This window comes from Syngnathus scovelli, chromosome 10 (genome assembly GCF_024217435.2).
Source record: "Syngnathus scovelli strain Florida chromosome 10, RoL_Ssco_1.2, whole genome shotgun sequence".
Taxonomy (NCBI): domain Eukaryota; kingdom Metazoa; phylum Chordata; class Actinopteri; order Syngnathiformes; family Syngnathidae; genus Syngnathus; species Syngnathus scovelli.
The window spans coordinates 15,607,816-15,628,256 of record NC_090856.1 but is presented as its reverse complement, the minus strand read 5'-3'; the positions used below and the strand labels follow the sequence as shown (position 1 = coordinate 15,628,256).

The 20,441-nt window shown below is 47.2% G+C and overlaps 1 pseudogene; it reads left to right on the top strand.

Annotated features, from left to right (window-relative positions):
* LOC125973649 (janus kinase and microtubule-interacting protein 3-like) overlaps positions 1-20,441 on the top strand; it is a 112,095-nt pseudogene that overhangs the window by 45,675 nt on the left and 45,979 nt on the right.

The window sequence follows — 20,441 nt, the reverse complement described above, 5'->3', positions numbered from 1 at the left end:
TGTTCGAGAACCGGGACATTCCAAAACCGAGGTTTGACCGTAACAGTAAGTATATTGGAGCAAACCGGATGTGAGCGAACGCTGGTGCGTCTTTCTGCCGCTGTTCTCCAGTCATTTTCTTTAAAGATTTGCTCTAATATTGTGCACATTCTGCATTAAACCACAAAACCTTGATGGATGTGGTACTGTTTGGCTTCATTCTGGGTTAACTTCCTGGCGGACCTGTCTGTCTGGAGCGTGTCTTTGACCGCCTTGATCAGGGGTCGGCAACCCAAAATGTTCAAAGAGCCATATTGACACCCCCCCCCTCCAAAAAAAGAAATAACTGTCTGGAGCATCAAAAATCTAAATGCTTTTTATAAACATATAATACATGAACTATTTTTGGCCCAGCCATCGCGGTAAGAGCCGGTGCAGACGGATAAATACGGAGGACAAATATAAGGCATAGACATGAATTTGGTTTGGCCTGCATGTGATCACCTTTGTGAATGAGCTCCTGCCATTTATGGATTGCACACAAGTGTGTAACCACACCCACACTCACTGGATCACAGGGTCAATTAGGGACATGACATATCCATAGTCCATAGTTCAGTTACCAAATAGAAAACATACAAATTTCTCCATCCTGACTTTATCAACAGACTTAGTAAAAACATCGGCCACTATATCACCCGTAGGGCAATAGAGAAAAATAATTGTGCCTTCTGAAATAACAGAGCGAACAAAATGGTATCTGATGTCATTATGTTTGCATCGCTGTCGACACACAGGGTTTTTGGAGAGAGCAATAGCACCCCGATTGTCCTCAAAAACAGTCACAGGTATAAAGTTCAAAGTATTGTCCATTCCTTTCAATAGATTAACCAGATATAAGTTGTTGCAGACAGAGCCATGTATTCGGCCTCACAGGTAGATAAGGCGACTGTGGGCTGTTTCTGAGATTTCAAGGAAACAATAGCCCCAGCCTCAGACAAACTAAAGCAGTAACCAGTAACACTGCGCCGGTCATTCTGGTCAGCTGCCCAGTCTGCATCACTATAGGCAACAAGCTTCAAGTTTACATTTTGCTTTTTATAGCACAACTCCTGGTCCAGAGTGCATTTCAAACATCTCAGAACATGTTTAGCTGCCACCCAGTGCTGTTCTTTAAGTTCAGACAAGTATTGGGATAATTTACCAACAACAAAACTTCACAACATTACTCACTGCAAGAAAATCGTCAACCCAAATAATCACCAGGATTCTGTCATTTCCAACATTTTTACAGTAAAAACAATAGTCAGCAATATTTTGAACAAAACCATTTTCAATAAGGAAATTGTGTAACATCCTATTTCAGTTTCATCTTGACTGTTTCAAACCATACAGTGTCTTATTGATCTTACGCACTAGTTTCTCTCCTGTTTTAGATTTAACCTCAAACACTTCAGGCTGCTCCATGTAAATCACACAGTCCAGTCTGTAGAGCATGGAGAACTTCTGTTTTAACATTCATCAAATGTAGCACTAAATTGTACTGTACTGCGAGCTGCATCAAAATAGGAACAGAAGTCATATCAGCAGTTGGTGAGAAGGTTTCATTATAGTCTAATCCTGCCACTTGACCACAACCTTTTGCTACATATCTGGTAAAGTCATCAAAGTAAAAGTATCGTTCTCTATTAGAGAGTCCATTTCCTCTTTCATAGCTTTGGCCCACTGCTTATAGTCTAATCCTGCCACTTGACTGTAACCTGCTCGTCAAAGTAAAAGTATCGTTCTCTATTAGAGACTCAATTTCCTCTTTCATAGCTGTGGCCCACTGCTTTGATTTAAAAGAGCTCAAAGCTTCTTTGGGGTTCGTAGGGCATCACAAGTCACACGATAACAATAATCAGTACTTGTGAATGCTTCATCACATTTGACCTCATAATCACAATCTGAATAATATAGAGGGGCTCTCCTCTCGCTTTGGATAACGACCACTCTGGCTGCTCTCACCATCACATTTTAAGTTTGAATCACAAAACTCTATTTTTACATCAGGTGGGATATGTTGTGTCTCATCCGGTTTTGGTTGTGGGGTCTCCACCCTCTTTCTAGACTCAAAATGTTCATACAGGTCATCTGAGTGTCACATTCAATAAAACTTTTTGTAACAAACTTCACCAGTCTATCTTTGGTTACTTTCTCTGTCTCTGGATAGAAAATAAGATATGCTGAACTGTTTTGGTCGTAGCAAACAAATTCATATGAATATCAGAACCCGTACCATTTTTATAGATGAGCTGATTCTGTCCCTCCTTGAAGGTGACTGTCGCTCCTTGCGCTGTAGCCGATTTAACAGAAAAGAAGATTATGGCACATAGAGCGCCTCCATCAGGAACATATCCACAACGCTGCCTTTACCGTCTCTCAGGCGCAACTTGGCGTGCGTGAGAGCACCGACCGCCGGAAGTCGAATGAGGCTCCGCGATCTCATCCGCAGTGCTTATAAAGTGCCGATCCGCTCGGCTGGAGCTATTTTCGGCCACCTGGCGCGTGCACACCGCCTCCCGGTGGTGCCGGGCGGCGTGCGTGAGTGCACCGGCCGCCGGAAGTCGAATAAGGCTCCGTGATCTGATCCACGGTGCTTATAAAGTGCCGATCCGCTCGGCTGGATCTATTTTCGGCCACTTGGCGCATGCGCACGCCATCCCGGTGGTCCCGGGCGGCGTGCGTGAGCGCGCCGGCCGCCGGAAGTCGAATGAGGCTCCGCGATCTCATCCGCGGTGCTCATAAAGTGCCGATCCGCTCGGCTGGAGCTATTTTCGGCAACCCGGCGCGTGTGCACGGCCTCCCGGTGGTCCTGGGCGGCGCGCGTGAGTGCGCCGGCCGCCGGAAGTCGAAAAAGCCTCCGCGATCTCTTCCGCGGTGCTTATACAGTGCCGAGCCGCTCGGCTGGAGCTATTTTCGGCCACTTGGCTCGTGCGCATGGCCTCCCGGTGGTGCTGGGCGGTGCGCGTGAGCGCGCCGGCTGCTCCAAGTCCCGCGGAGGACCATCAGAGCTCCATAACGCCGGCTGGGGAGCCTAATAGTAATCACCCGGGCCTGCTGGAGCATTATTCGGCCACATCGCTTGTGCGCACGGCTTCCCGGTGGTGCCGGTCGCCTCCACGAACCGTTAAAAAATGTCAAATGAGCCGACCTCAAGAGAGTTATAGTTACACCCGCCGTTTGGCCGCTTAAAGTGTCATCGGACGCGGAGCAATGCGAGTGTGCGTGTGGTATATGGTTTTTGTTGCTTCGCTGGTCTCCAAAAAACACTCGGTGGTCGGTGGCTGGCTCCAGACAAATGAACACTTCAGGGACACACGGCTGATTGGGAAAAGAGTTTATTCAACCGACGTCAGAATGAAGTCTTTCCAAAAAGTTGAGTGGCCCCAAGGCATGGATGTAAAAAGCCCCCCAACCCCTCTCAGGCCTGTATCTTTTATACCTGGCAAGGAGGTGATGTCATGGCTTTGTGTACCAGCTGCGGTTTTCAATCTACTAGTTTACTTCAGTCCTAAAAAGGAGATCTTGACCAGCGCTGTTGGTGATGGACGACAACAGCCACTTTACCTTATTATTGCTGAAACTGAATTCTCCCTGACCAGCAAATATAGAATAGAATCGTATCACTGACGCCAGGTGGACATTCTAAGGCCACCTACAGAAATAGAGGGAATTCCAAATTACACTTCATTACCCCCTTCCGGGACAAAGTAATAGTCCCGGCCGGAAACGGTCCAACAAAAGATGACATCGGTAAAGGTCCAAACATCTTCCCCCAACCAAATTTTATATATGCTCACGTCTACAATTTGGCCCAAAAATCCTCAGCCTAAATCACGCTCAAGGCATGCTACGTAAGGTTATTTTAACTAGGAAAGCTCAAACTATTTAGTTTGCCAAGTGCTCCCTGACAACAATCTGAGGCCTCTCAGGAACCACAAGTAAAGAAAATTGAAGTCCACATTATACAAATGACGATACCACCCCCCTTAGGTAATACCCCTACAACGGTGACAAAATGCGAAGTAACAAATTTGGCGTGGCCCGTTAGAAGCCCCAAAAAGCTGCCGGCGCTTCCTCAAGAAAAAACCTCGCCAGTCTAATGACAAGGAAAAAGAGGAAGGCCCTTTCTACCATCCCCAGTGGTTCCCCTCACCTGGTGTCACCCAGGTGTAAGGAGCCCTGGCACATTACAATCCACAAAACAGTACGAGCTCACCAAACAGTATGGAAATGGAATGACATGTCCACCTATCACCAAACAGTGAAATTGTACCGTCACATGATCAACATGCCAGCAGGTAACAAAATGAGGTAAATAATATTGGAATAAACAATGAGATATATAGTAATGAGGTATCAAAACATGCTATTAAATCAAGCCTCCAAAACGTCGCCCCCCTTCTTCATGTGTAAGTGCGTGCCGAGGCAGAGTCCATTCCCCGAATCTTCAGCGATAGGACGTGCTGGGTATCACTGCCCAGGGCCTGCTGTCCATACAAAGTCCTTATGTCCAGGTCACTGTCCATAGAGTCCCTTGCACGGCCCCGGTCAGCATTCAGAGGTTCTGGAACGAATAAGAACTACCACCAGTATCGAGTGATGACAATGGCACTAAACGCAAAACACATGCAACTTTGACACAAAAAAGATGGTAAACCGGTCACGGGCTGGGCAACAACATACGGTGGACCACCTTCCACTGGAATCATGCAACACATCACACACAAAGGAAAATGAAAACCCAAGGAATTGGTGCTACGCCGATGTTCCCACTCCTTCATCCCCTATCTTTGTTTTTTCATTTTCATGTATAGCTCTATTTTTAGTATTTTTCTGAAGTTAATTCTCCTCTCCCATGCACTCCCCTTATCATTTTGTTATGTTTAATCCGAGTACCTGTCATTTACTATCATTTCATCAGAGTAAGTCAGATCAGTCTTACAGTCGATCGGGAGCAGCGGCATCTGGGTCTGGTCCCTTGGCATTACCACACCTATCCACCGTAATATCATGGCCTTTGCGCAAGCCATTATCACAGTGCAAAAACAAAGCATCACACATAGTGATATCCCGAGCGCCCCCAACACCTGCGCCACTATCGTCCCCACAGGTCCCAGTCTATCCTGTATCCAGCTGATTGCTGACCAACCAGAGCCCCCAGACGGGCCAAAAGAATTTTGAATGACTTTAAGCGCGTCGATGATACTGGTAATGTTGTCGGTGTTATCTGGGATCAAAGTGTAGCAAGCGTCATCTGTCAAGTTTAGGGCTATGCACAACCCCCCTTGCCTCGCCAAGATATAATCCAAAGCCATGTCATGTTTAAGCAGGGTTAACCGATGGCTCTTTTGGGTAAGTGACAACTGTCGGAAGCCCTTGATCGTCTCATTCGCAAATCCCTGGAGGGTATACGTAATATTATCAATGTGATCTGCCAAAAATGTCACCCCATACCAGGGAAAGATCCCAAGGCCCCATTTTTCTCCCAAGCTAATTCTCCAATGGTACGCGTCCGTAGTGTGAAACTCTGCCATCTCCCTCTTGGCCCTGCTTGGGACCGCCTGATAAGTCTCCCCCTCTGGCTTGTGGCCCCTCTTTATTGTCATCACCTCAAACGGGAGCTTCAGGGTAGCAGAATAGCAGCAGCCCAACCATCCATAAGGCAAAAACAAATAAGCTTTAGTCCCACATACCCACCAGATGTCTCTAAGGTTACCTATGGTTGTGTTTCCAGGCACCGTGCGATTCTCCACCATCACCGTAATCGCGTTGTAGGAGTCGGGTAGAGGAAAGGTCACCGAATGGATGGCTCCCCTTTCCCCCCATGCTTCACCTGGGAATTGCATAGAGTAATAGTCGCAATCTGCCACCCCCATAGGCACCCCCGGACCACCGTGAGTCACAGAGCAAAAACAGGCGGGCACCTTTATAGATGGCACATCTATGGATTCTGGCACCGCAACTTGAATGTCCTCATGCACGGCGAGCATATTCAAGTAGGGAAGTTCACTTATCCACGCGCACACCCCTGTGGGCTTAAAAATCTTCCTGACCTGAGCGTCAGTTTCAGGTGCTTACCACGACTGTTCGTACACCAACCAAAGCAGTAGCCTAAGTTGGCAATCGTCGGATACCGGCACCGGAACAGTCTGAAAAACAGCTTTCAGCGTACTTGGTGATTTTACCCTTACCAAGTACGGCCCACTCACTGCCTTGAACGACTTGATCGAATGCACCATCAGTTGATACCACATGTTTCTTCCTGCCCATTCGTCAACCCCCAGTAATGCCAAAGCATCGAACCCATAAGCCTTCCAACCAGCTTCCTGTCTTGCCATAGCATGCAAATTGGTTTGCACCTCCGCCGGGGACCAGTCCGAGTCCGCAAACGCTTCGTGGACGGTTCCTGGAACATCAGGCATCGGCTTTACCGCCTCCACCGTTGTCATGAGCGTCCCCGACGCGGCCGACTGTGTTTCAATGTTGTCGCCAATCGTTGTCATGGATACAATGTTAATTTTGATTGTGACTGCCTTCTCCGTCTTAACATACTCCGTGACTGGGCTGTCTGGTTGTTCGTCATCAATTTCTTTTTTCTCCGTCAATGTCACGAAAGTAACACTGTCTACCGTCGTTTGGTCGCCCATGCGTTCTGCTTTTCCCACTCCCATTTTGAAGCAGGTACATGTATAGTTTCCAAAATCAGTCATGCCAATTTTTGTCAGAAATAGAGCGCAATCTCCTAACACCTCAAATCGCCTATATGTATTTAGTAACAGTACATTGTCCACATGTGTTCGCTGGGCCAGGGCAAGGATGTTACCGGTGTTGTCTTCCCATTTGGCGGCGTGTCTGCACAGGGACCCTCCTGTCCTTGCGCAATTACATGGCAGTAGGACAGCCCTTCCCAACACTCCCTCAACATTGCTCAATGTAATGCTCCGGCCGGACTCTGTGGCGGACTGGGCGTCCGTCGCTTGGTCCTGTAGGGTGACCGTGTCCATTGGGGACACCATCTCCGGTGGTAGTTGGCTCGGTGTCGCTGTGGTGAGGAGAGTCACCTGCATCTGGGGAGGGCGCGTCGTCAAGATTGACATTGTCGAACTGTTGGCTTCCTCGGTCGTCGGCTGTGTCGCCCCCGATGTCCTCAGGAACAGATACAGCAGACACGTTATCCACCACAGCTCGACCTTGCCCGTCTTCATCCCGATGTGGGCCCCTGGGCGACTCTTGTTCTGGCAGTTGTTCGGAGTTCTCGCAGCCGCGACTCCCTCTTTGGGGTTCATCTTTGGGCACCTTGACGCAGTGTGTCAGATGGTACCAAGTTGGCGACCCTTTTACTTGCACCGCTGTTCCGGTACAGCGGACAACTTCAAATGGCCCCTGCCCTCTTTCGTTGTACCACTTGCGGCGGAACACTTAAAGTTAAAGTCCCAATGATCATCGTCACACACACATCTGGGTGTGGTGAAATTTGTCCTCTGCATTTAACCCATCCCCATGTGATTTTGATCCATCCCCTGGGGGAGAGGGGAGCAGTGAGCAGCAGCGGTGCCGCGCTCGGGAATCATTTGGTGATCTAACCCCCCAATTCCAACCCTTAATGCTGAGTGTCAAGCAGGGAGGCAATGGGTCCCATTTTTATAGTCTTTGGTATGACCCGGCCGGGGTTTGAACCCACAACCTTCCAGTCTCAGGGCAGACACTCTACTACTAGGCCACATACACCTTGTCTCCTGGCTGAACTGTGTCTTTAGTATTTGCTTCGAGTCTCTCTTGTGCTTCTTCTTGTTTCTGCCTGTCAACAACATAGGTGGAAATATTCCTATGTAGCGTGGTTAAATGTTTGACATAGGCTTTCATTTCGTCCTCCAAAATTGACAGGCTTGGACCTTTCCCACTGGTACGCAAAAACGGTGAAGGCATGCGTCTACCAGTTACCAATTCATGTGGGGTCAAATGCAAATCGCGGAGTTCACTCGACCGGCAAACCATCAGTGCCAGTGGTAAGGCATCTATCCAATTCAAGCCTGTATGTTGACAAATTTTGGAAATTCGATTTTTTATGACGCCGTTCATTTTTTCACAAATGCCTTGGCTTTGTGGATGATACACTGCTCCGAGCCGCTGTTTAATTCCCAATTTTTGCATTATGATTTTGACCGTTTTATCCACAAACTCTCTCCCGTTATCTGAAGAAATCCTATCCGGCAGACCCCATCTGCTGATAACTTCGCGGCACAGAAACTTGGCCACAGACTGAGCATCTTTCCGTTTAGTTGGACAGGCCTCCGGCCATCTTGAGAACCGGTCTATGACCACCAACATGTATCTTTTCCCTTCGACAGGTTGTATCATGTCGACAAAATCCACCACTAGTTCTCTCATGGGGCCATTAGGAGTCGGGATGTAACCCGTGGGGGTGGCTACCCCTCTTCTCACATTGTTTTTCAAACAAATTGCACACTTTCCAATTACCTGGTCGATTTGTTCGAGCAAATATGGCGCCCAAAACCCGTATTCTGCGGTTATTTTTCTCTTTACCTCCCCCCTTGACACATGGGCCAACCCATGTGTCTCCTGGATTAACAGTCCCAGCAAATCTGGCGGCGCCACTACCAGACCCTCGTGATTTCTCCACAGTCCAGTAGGGTCTTGACTCGCCCCCCTTTGCTCCATCGGGTTAAAGGCTGCTTGCATTAAGATTACATCTCTGAGTGTGACCCTGTCTTCGAGGTCAACCTCATGCGTAACTAACAAAACTTTCCCCTTCTGGCTGCCTTTCGTGACAGCCCTGGCTGCCTCGTCCACCATTCTATTTCCCTGCGTGACTCTGGACGCATCGGACTTGTGGGCAGCACATTTTGCAATGGCTATTTCTCTAGGTTTCATCATGGCCACCAGCAGCTTCATTATCTGCGCATGATGCTGGATGGGGGAACCGTCAGTCTTCTTGAACCCCCGATTCCTCCACACAGCATCAAACAGGTGGCACACACTATGCGCATATGCCAAATCTGTATAGATTGTCACTCTTTCCCCTTCTGCGAGCAAGCACGCTTCTGTTAACCCCACCAGTTCAGCAAGTTGGGCCGAGGCCGGTTGTGGCACCACTTCGGCTTTGATCGTTACAAACTCAGGTCCCTGCGCTTGCACGACCGCATAGCCAGCGCATAAATTTTCCCCGACTCGATAACAAGAGCCGTCTGTCCAAAGTTCGAGATCCGCCTCCCTTAGGGGGATGGCTTGCAAATCAGACCGCAGTCTAGAGTATTTTTCCGACTCATGCAAACAATCGTGGGGGTCCCCATCCTCTGAAGTTGGCAAAAACTCAGCTGGGTTTACAGTAGTACACCTTGCTAGAGTGACATCCTCTTGCTCCAAAAGCCTGTAATAGTCCCGGAGCTGGGGCTCTGTCAAGGTGTACTTGCCATGGTTCAACAGAGTCCGAAGACTATGGTGAGTAAGAATTGTCACAGGATAGCCCATGGTGATAGCAGAGGCTTTGTCATACATCAAATAGACTCCAACCACAGCTCTATAGCATGGCGGCAGGCCCATCTCCACCTCGGAGTAGGATGTCGAATAATAGGCCACAGGTTGGGGTCCAGACCCCGTGCCTGTAGGCTGACAAAGAATTGCACATGCAAACCTACCCCCCGCCGAGCTTGACGTGAATAACACAAACTTTTTGGAGCAATCTGGTAAAGCCAATGCCGGAGCCTCTTGCAACCTTGCTTTGACTGTTTCAAACGCCACATGGCCATCCTGTGTCCAATCCAGCGTGGCGTGGAGATCATTATTGCCTGTGTCTTTGATCATAGCTCTTAGCGGCCCTGCCAATTTGGCGTATTCTTCGACCCAAGAGGCCGAATATCCCGCAATTCCCAGAAAGGTTAACATTTGCCGAACAGTTCTGGGTTTCGGAGCCGTTCGTATTGCTTCCAAATGGCCATCTGAGATACGTCTGTCCATACGATATTTTCTGGCCCAAATAGTCAACCTGTTTTTGACAGTATTGTAATTTCTTTTGAGACACTTTATGACCATTTTCTGCCAAAATTTGCAACAGTTTGATCGAGTCTTTGTGACACGTCTCGACATCCGCTGCACAGACAATAATGTCGTCCACATATTGAATAACAGCGCTCTGCACCTGTTTTTCGAGCCCTTCGAGATCATCTTTCAACACTTTGTTAAACACATGAGGGCTATGTTTGTAACCCATAGGAAGTCTCTGATACTGATAAAACTGTCCTTTGAACATGAACCCGAACAGTCCTTGTGATTCGCTACTGAGTGGGACACTGAAAAAGGCGCCACAAAGGTCCACCACAGAGAAGCATTCCGCATCCGGCGGAATCTGTGCCAGCAGGGTGTGCGGATCTGGCACATCGGCTAATTGTCAATCACCACTTCATTCACGGCTCGAAGGTCATGTACTAGCCGATGGGTGTTGTCAGGCTTTTTCAAGGGCAGTATTGGCGTATTACTAAGAGGGGTCTGCGTTATCCTTAACACATTTGCCACGAGCAATCCTTCGATCTGTGTTTCAATCCCCCGCACTGCTTCCTCCTTCAGGGGGTACTGTGTTTTCCATGGAGGTCTGCAGCCTGGCCGAAGATCCACTTTTACCAGTTGTGCTGATTTTACAAGTCCAATATCCGTACTATGGCGAGACCACAGGTAGTCAGGGACCTGTTGTAGCATGTCCTCTTTGAGTTGATCTGTCGTCATACTGAGGATGGAGTCGTGCGACAGCTGCACCGTTTGGGGCTGTCCATGTCCATGCGCTGAAACCATGATTTTCATGAAACGTTTATCAACACTCACAGAGCATTGTTTCCTCCCAGCGGGGAAAACTTGAGTGTTTCCGCCTCCGCCATCATTTCTCCTACATGTTGCTGCTCCCAATCTTCTGCTATCAACAAAGTCACATGTGGGATGCTATTCTTGACTTTAAATTCCTTGTCAATGAATCAGTTTCTCTGGATTTTCATGGCCACTCCCTGTGGTCCCAGGATAATGCAAGTGCCGTTCAATTGCACTTCTTGAGGTTGCTGACACAACCACTCTTCTGCCTGTGCCTGCGTTAGGTCTTTGTGATATTGTAGCGTGCAGTGGAATGGGTACTCTAGGGTCCTTGCTCCTGGTCTATTGGAGCGGATAAACTTTTCCCACTTCTTGTATGGCTCCAACAGGTTGTCGCTGACATCTCCCACCCAAAATACAGTGGGCGTTGACTTCCCGGACCTTGACTGCGTCATCACCTCGTGGCACGTTTTGTATGGTATTTCAACCTCACATCCATCGGGAGAACACTTTATGGTACAGTTCAATCCACACAGGGCATCTCTGCCGAGGAGGGCAATAGGTGTACGGTTTGACACCAGGACTGGAATTTTTATTGTGTGGTCTTGCCAGCAGAGCTTTACTTTACCCTATTGTCCGCACAAAATGACCGAACATGGGGAGATGTGTAGCGTCTTCGGGCCGGATACAAGTGAAAGCCGCTCCGCTGTCAACCATAGCTGTCAAAGGCTGATCATTTACTTTCACTGTTATTGTTGGCTCCTGTTCCGGACTTGACACTACAAGCTGACATCCCCCCTTAGGGCACTCTGGGCACCCCTAAAATCCAAGCTCTGGTCCCCCAAAGGGTTTACCGGGCCCTGAGGCCTATCACACTGGCGAGGCATGTGGCCTGGTCGTCCGCAATTATAGCACGCATTAGGTCTCTGTTGTAGGCCCCCCGGGAGATTAGGCCTTCCTGCCCGTCCTTTGTCTCCACGGGCCGTGGCTCCCCAGAGATGGGCCGGTCTGTTTCCCCTTTGAGGGGCTGGGCTGAAGGGCACCGCCATGGCTGCCTGCGGAGTTAGGCCATGCGGGGACGTGGGCTGTAGTATGATTTGTTGCGGTGGAGCTTGCACCACGACTGTCTGCTTCTTTTCCTTTTTATTGTCCACGAGCTGCACTTGGTTCAGCCTCCTCACCACTTCTTGGTCCTGCTCCTTTTGAGCCCTCTCCTTCTTGCGGAACCAATCAACTTGATGAGCGATGTGATCAGTGTAGACATTAGTCGCCATGCTTCCCAGTCCCACCACTTCAGCCAGTTTGCTCCTCACTTGCACGGGCAGGCCCTTTTGGATCTTATCCCGCAAGATAGATTTTTCCATTTGGGTTGTATCTGGATCATTTCCTGTGATGTGTCTCCAAGTCTGATATGCTCTTGCCACGTATGAGCGTGCGTTCTCTGTCAGTCCCAGGGGTTCGAGCACAATATTATCAGGGTTTGCATTGGTCGGGTACGCTGCCTTCAGTGCTCCCCACATCTGGCCTCGGACTGCTGCAAACCGGTCAGTGTCATTTGCTGATGTTGTAGCAAAGCGATGTAACCCTGCTTTTCCCAAAATGTCTTTCATGGTATGAACTCCTACCACGTTAGCCAGAAGCCTCTTAATGTCTCCTACCGCGAACTGGGTTCCCACCATGCACTCCTCCAATTTGGATATCCAAGGGTGTGCTCCGTCTTGAATGGTGGGCAGCTTCTCAAGGATGGCTGACATATCGGAATTCTGCCCCTTAAGACCGGCTGTCTCAATTGATATTTGATCCGGTGTACTCCGCTCACGCTATTTCTGTACCCGCACTCAACTTATGTTGGAGATGACACCTTGTTTGAAAAGCGATTGTTCACAAGTTTACGATGATCAGTCTGTAGTCAGTCTGCTATGCAATCCCTGTTCCCAGGTTAGAGTGAAATGCAAGAGTTTGTGGACAAAATCACACTGGCCTTAAGAATTTGAATGCGACGCTCCACGAAACTCTTCTCCAGACAACTTGGAAGTTCAGTCTGTGTCTCTTTGTCCCCCTGGAGAAACGGATGTATCCGCCGTCTCAGGTTTTTTTATGTAAACAGAAAATCAGAAGTATTGAGGAGAGCCACAGAGAGCAATATCAATAATTGGTTTTCAATTTTATCATTCTGTCTTTAATTTAAATTAACAAGTTGGGCTTTTCTTCAACTCCAATTTCTCATTGCTCCCAGAGGGTCTAGGGGGCGCCAGCTGACCCTAGTAGGGTCCCTCATTATTTACGAGGGGGCCACACTCTTGCTTGAGATACATACATGCACATCTATATTAGTGTCGTATTAGGTAGCATTCCCATGCTTCTTGTTTCTGCTGTTAGACAGCTGTGGCACATTAATTCTCCTGGGTTGCAGTTACCGCAGGACCTCCACTGTTGGTCATGCATTCTTTTGCTCCTTCAGCATGCCGTCCTCCATCATTCTGTCACATTTCCTCGCTACCAGCAAGGTAGGCCCCAAAATGGGCACAACTCCGGCCCCGCGCCCCGCCCCAACATCGCCCACACGGGGAGTGCCTAGCCTTAAAACACGGTGGGCAGGTACAGGTTGGCCACTCCCTGCCCCGCCCCCGAAGCCAGATTCCCCTCCCCGAGCGGGTACCGCAGGCGGGCACGTGCCCCAGAGCACCGAGAAACTCACTATCCTTTTAGCTTTTGCTGCTTCTACAAGCACACACCCACACGTGCTGTCATGTAACATGGGGGTAGAGATGGTGCCAATGGTAGAATATGGATTGGTCACAGGAATAAATTGGCAGAGCTGAAATTCCAAATTTGTCCAAAAGATGGCGCCAGACCAAAACGTGAGACCAAAAGAGGGGCCAGAATAAGCTAAACCAGTTAAAATCGAAAAGAGGAACACGGTGTCAGAGTGTAAGTCACGCATGGAGGCACAAATGAAATTTTTATTATGTGATTTTTATTTTTTGATTTTTTTGCTTGGCTAAAAATGTATTCTGTAACCGCTTTAAGCAATATTATTTGTCATTTCGATCAAAAGACCCGTCACTATGAGAATAGTGGCGTGACATAAATTGTTTGGAGAAGCACAAATGAGATTTTTATTATGTGATTTTTATTTTTTGATTTCTTTGCTTGGCTAAAAATGTATTCTGTAACCGCTTTAAGCAATATTATTTGTCAATTCGATCAATTCATGTAACAGAAAGTAGGTCAAGGGTGAAAAGGGGAAGTGAAAGGTTTTACCACTAGCTGTGCATTTGGTGGAAAGTACTGCGTGGTCAGGGCGGAAACAGCTGCTGAAGGCCACAGATAACAAAGCGTGGGGAGGCTGGCCAGTTCCCTCTATGGGCGTGGGAAAACTGGCCAGTTCCCTCTATAGGCGTGAGAAAGCTGGCCAGTCCCTTCTATAGGCGTGGGAAAACTGGGCAGTCTTACCCTATAGGGAAAGTACAGGAGAAAAGAAAGGGGAGGGGGGGGACGGAGAGGTCTATAAAAGGTCCTGCAGGAGTAGCTTCAGGGCTTTTTTCCCCCCAAAAGAGCGCTTATACGTGAAGAGGCCCGGAGGAGTTTCAAGATTTTTTCCAAAGTCCCGAAGATCTTTGTGTGAGACGCAGGATCGCTGGACTGAAATTAACTTGGATTTACTCCCAAAAATTGGACTGGACAACTTTATAGGAGGAATAGGTGAGAGGGATTTGTATTTTTTATGTATTTTAGCGAGAGGGGGGAATAGTCATCGGGCCGCCGGATTCCTCGTGGCCAGCCTGTTTCTTTAATTTGGATTTTAGAAGCAAGATCGAACTGATCACTCGACTTTGCTTTCACCAAAAATAGCACGCAGCTGGTAATTACCTCTTCCCTTTTTTATGAACTGTGTTTTGCAATCGAATTGTTCTGGGATTGAATGATTTTATTAACACGGGTATCAGTGAGTGAAATTGTTCAGTTTCTGGGGTAATTGAGATTTGTAATTCTATTCCATGTTTCTTCAATAAATGTGTTTTGTATATCACTTACTTCGTTGTGCGCGGATTTGTGCTAAATATGCAACCGATGGTTTGGGGCCGATTTAAATAAAATAAATTAACGGAAGTGTTTAAATCGGATTATTATTTTGTGTAGAACGGAAAGTTATTTAACTATTTGAAAGGCTCAGGCCCGCTTCCCCTTTTTGACGGGCCGCGTAAAAAGTAACTCTGAGCAAGTTAGAGAATTAAATAACTTTCGTAAATATTTAACGGAAGAGTTGAGTTCGTTGAAAGTGAATTCGGTTGAGAATTTACTTCCTTTAAATAACATAACGACGATGATTAAAATAAATCAGTGAAGTTGGTGGAGGATAAAAGTATTTCGATTGTCCGTCGGGCGCGGCCCAGTTCCCCTTTTTGACGGGCCGCGTAAAAAGTAACTCTGAGCAAGTTAGAGAATTAAATAACTTTCGTAAATATTTAACGGAAGAGTTGAGTTCGTTGAAAGTGAATTCGGTTGAGAATTTACTTCCTTTAAATAACATAACGACGATGATTAAAATAAATCAGTGAAGTTGGTGGAGGATAAAAGTATTTCGATTGTCCGTCGGGCGCGGCCCAGTTCCCCTTTTTGACGGGCCGCGTAAAAAGTAACTCTGAGCAAGTTAGAGAATTAAATAACTTTCGTAAATATTTAACGGAAGAGTTGAGTTCGTTGAAAGTGAATTCGGTTGAGAATTTACTTCCTTTAAATAACATAACGACGATGATTAAAATAAATCAGTGAAGTTGGTGGAGGATAAAAGTATTTCGATTGTCCGTCGGGCGCGGCCCAGTTCCCCTTTTTGTCGGGCCGCGTCAAAAGTTAAATAGGACACGATCAAAAAATAGACTTGCCTTCCAAATTAATTATTGGGCAAATCTAAAGACAGCACGACATTTTTATTCGGTTTAAGAAAGTCGCAATTCTCTTCGAAGCAATTAAGTGGGGTGAAGAACTCCGACGGTCAAGTGCTAGATCTACGTATACGAAGTTAGAATTAATCACATAGGGTGCATTAATTTTCTTCTTAAATGCTATTATTGTCACACTTTTATTAATTCGATTCTCTTTCGAATAAAAAAGTTGGTCGGCTCGCTGCATGAGCGACCAAGTGGAACGGACCCATATTAACATTTACTTCGGCAAAACTAGTGCTTGGGTGCGCTATACAAACGAATCCCTGAGGTCTTAACAAAGACATCTAAAAAATATCCGTAACGAATAAGAACTTCAAACATTAGCGGGGAGCCATCAATACGATGCGGTCACTTCGAAGTCCTGCCTCGAATTGAGTTACTCGGCACGCGCTTCGGGTGACTTGAGAGGGATTGGCGTCGTACAGAAATTAGATTGATTCCGGAGGAGTTAATTTAACTCGGGTGGTTAGATTACGGACGAATCTCCGAACCCGGCTAAAACAAACCCGTTACTGGGAAGCCGGGGGCACCTTAATCCGAGAGGTGCGTTTGACATTTTGGCGCCCAACGAGTAGGAGGGGGGTTGTGAGTAAAAGTTTAGAAAAAAAATAAAAATGAGACAATAGAAGAACATTTGTTTTTTTGTTTTGCTCACAGCTCCAAAACGAACCTGTGTGGAGTTTTTCAGTTTTTTCTTCCCAGAAACTGTCTTAATTCCGCTCACTGATACAAATAAATGTCAGAACGGCCTTGAGTGACATAAGTACAGTCTCTTTAAGGAATAGAGTTTCCTAGAAAAGAACCTTATTAGCACGGGAGGATTAGAACTGTATTGTGTCATAGTAAACGGTGACCGTTGCCCCTCAGCACATTACTTTAAGCATGAGTAAGGAGGAGTTCCTTCACAGCTTGTACTTGTATGGGGTGCTGAAAGTAATGTTTGTGGTATACGCAGAGTATGCAGCAGAACTTGCAAAAGCCAGAGGGGCCGGTACATGGGCACGGATATTGGGTATAAATACAGAAGATGAACCAGTCGACGAGGAGCCTGCAAATGTTTTAGATTTCATGCCAAAACCAAAGCCGAGGAGGAGGCAGATAGTTAGGAGACCGACAGAAGAGAGGGCTTTTTATTTTGAAAGATAAAAAAGAAAGAAAAGTAGGCTTTTCTCCTCTCTTCTTTTTCCCTTTTTCCTTCTTAATTTCATTTTATAATATATACTAATTTCCCCCTTACAAGATTTTTGTTGCTGAATTCCTGTGAGGATTACAAGATTTTTTGTTCCCGGACACCTGTGTGGATTACAAATTTTCTTGTTTCCGGACACTTGTGTGGATTACAAAGATTTTTGTTCCCGGACACCTGTGTGGATTACAAATTTTCTTGTTTCCGGACACTTGTGTGGATTACAAATTTTTTTGTTCCCGGACACCTGTGTGGATTACAAGATTTTTGTTCCCGGACACCTGTGTGGATTACAAATTTTCTTGTTTCCGGACACTTGTGTGGATTACAAATTTTTTTGTTCCCGGACACCTGTGTGGATTACAAGTTTTCTTGTTTCCGGACACTTGTGTGGATTACAAATTTTTTTGTTCCCGGACACCTGTGTGGATTACAAGATTTTTGTTCCCGGACACCTGTGTGGATTACAAATTTTCTTGTTTCCGGACACTTGTGTGGATTACAAATTTTTTTGTTCCCGGACACCTGTGTGGATTACAAGATTTTTGTTCCCGGACACCTGTGTGGATTACAAATTTTCTTGTTTCCGGACACTTGTGTGGATTACAAATTTTTTTGTTCCCGGACACCTGTGTGGATTACAAGATTTTTGTTCCCGGACACCTGTGTGGATTACAATTTTTTTTGTTCCCGGACACCTGTGTGGATTACAAGATTTTTGTTCCCGGACGCATCAGAGGATTACAGATTTTTGTCCGCTGAACTCACAAAAGGATTTTTTTCTTCTTTCCGCCCTTTCCCTTTTTCCGCTTGTTGAGGACGACAATTGAAGCTCACCAGGAGTAGTAAACGTACATACTCTCCAGACAGTCAAAAATCGGCCACAACGATTCTTCTGAGGCTTGTGTGGTTCATGACCCTTAACTGTTGGCGACCCGCTGTGGCTTACAGGTTCCCAAGAATTGAAAGGCTGAGGGGCTTCGGGCTGATGATTAGTCGTCATTTCCTGTTCGCTACAATAACGTTTGAATTAGAATTTGCTGTTGAATGTACCCTTGTTAGGATTTCCTGTCAGTAGAAAAACCTGGTGGGAAAAAAGAAAGAAAAAAAAAAAAAGCGTGCATCCCGCCGTTGAGAGCATCAATACGTAAGTGAGGCAAGAGTTCTCATATTGGTGTTCTGAGTAGAGGCGACGCAAAGGGCGCCGCTGAGTGACTAAGAGCTGTATCGTCCCTGTTCCGAGTGCGCACGGAAAGGCTTCGAAAGAAGACAGCTCGACCCTACAACTGAAAAAACTGCTATTCATTAAAGAGATGGCTAGCGGTGGAAGAGGACTGGACCTCGAACCTGGTAATCCTATGGAAGGAACCAGAAAGGAGGGGTCTAATCCAGACCCTCTGAGACGACATGAGGAACCAGCATGTGTAATATTGTATGGAGGAGGCTTGGAGAAGTGGCCTCAGAAATGGACTGAGTACATAGTGGGATCTAACCCGTCGATAGAGGCGGAATGCCTCTCAACGCGAATGGAAGAAGCCATCGAGAAAGATGGAAGATTTTTTGCCGAGCAGCCAGGAGAAGATGGACTAACAATAATAGTGTCAGCCCACCCTGAAAGGGGCTACACTCGAAGAGAAGCACCTGACTGGTGTGAATGGGGGGCAAAAATGGTGGAGGAATGTAATATGAGAAAAATAATAAGTACAAGTACAGATTTGGACTCAATAGTGAAAATGCTGACCAACGAATCTGGCATCCAGAGCGAGCTTGCAACTCCATTACCTGGAGAAGTGCAGGCAGTGCCTCGCTATTACGAGTGCATGCAGCACCTGGCGAGGATGAGAAGTATTTTGGAGAAAAAAACTGATCAGCCGGTATTCTCCAGTGAAGACGAAGAGGAAGTGCCTAAAGAGGAAGAAGGGTTGGGCACGAGCAAGGACACAGAGGAGGTATGGGAGACCAAGGACACCAGGCGCGAAGGCGCCTTTGCACCAAAGCTCAATCCCCTTATTAGAAAAGACCCCCTACCGTCTTTACCGGAAGAATCAACCAAGAAAGTGATTGTGGGCAACGGAGTGCTGATGTGCCAGTTTGTCGGAGATATTTGGTCACTGACAGGAGACGCCCTCATTGTTTTCACCAACGACAAATTCCGTGCCTGGAACCAGACCTTTGATTCACGGTTGAGGTTGATGGCCGGTGAAAAATATATTGAGGACCTACAAGATGCAAGACGGCAGATGGAACATGTCCCGGAGGATCTTACCTTCATCTTCACAAGTGGGGGAAGATCAAAATATCACATGATAATACATGCCGTCGTGCAGAAGTGGAGTGCGGACCTGGACCAGCAGGATTACCTGAAGATGATGACAAAAATTCTGGAGAGAGCGGTGGATGCTGCCATCGAGAGGGGGGCCAGAAGAATAGTTACGGAAGTAAATGGCGTTAGATCTGGACGGATGTCATGGAAAATTGCGGAAACAGCAATTGCAGGAGCTTATAAGCTGCAGATATCCACCCCGATCACAGCAGTGGAAGGGCTGGAGTTGGTGTTGGCAATATCAGCCTCTCAAAGAAGAGAAAGGGAATTGGTAGCCCTGGAAGCCACATATGACCAAGCGCTACAGGTGGCTCGTAAAGAGCAGAAGATGGAACAGCAAACAAAACGTAAGGTGACAGTCTTGCCTCATCCATCAGCCAAAACAATTCGAACAGAAGAAGAAAAAGGGGCAGCCTCAAGTGCTACCCCAGAATTGCAAAAGAGGACCGTACGGTCCAGGACACCATCCCCAACTACAGGGGATGAGGACGAAACCGTGACCCACAAAATCAACCCAGAGATAACTAAACCGGGGGGGCCGGATCCGGCACCAACTGAGGTCCCGGCTCCCGAGAAACCACCTCAGGAAAGAGGGAGAAGAATTGAAAGAGAGAGGAGAGTGGTTTTAAGATCAAACCGAGAAGTGGCTGGTACCTCTTACCGAGCACGCCTGACGTCTACTCCCAAAAATAGACCCTCCACGGTTCAGGGCCCACGTCAACAAATAGAATCAAGGAACACCGGAGTTGGGGCCACTGAACATGCTCATACATCCCACGAGGAAGAGGGTAATAATGATGGAGAGGGAGAAGACAGGGAGGCGGCCACCTCGAGTGATGACGTGGTCTCCGAAGAGGAAAATCAGGCTTCGGTGATGTCGGCAGTAGGCCCTCCTGATCCTAATGACCCCCCACCGAGAGTTGTGCTAGGAGCAACCCGGAAAGGATTCAAGAAGCAACAGCCGGTGTTAAGCATCTTCCAGGCTTCGGAAAGGCTGGCAAGGGAGGTTCAATTAGGATGGGTGGAAACCAAGGATGGAAGGAAAACCTATATCCCAGAAGTTAGGCAGAAAGAATACCCCTTCCCACCAGCCTGGTGGGAAAAAAATAGAAGGAAATATAGACGTCCCGGTGAAGCTAACTTACAG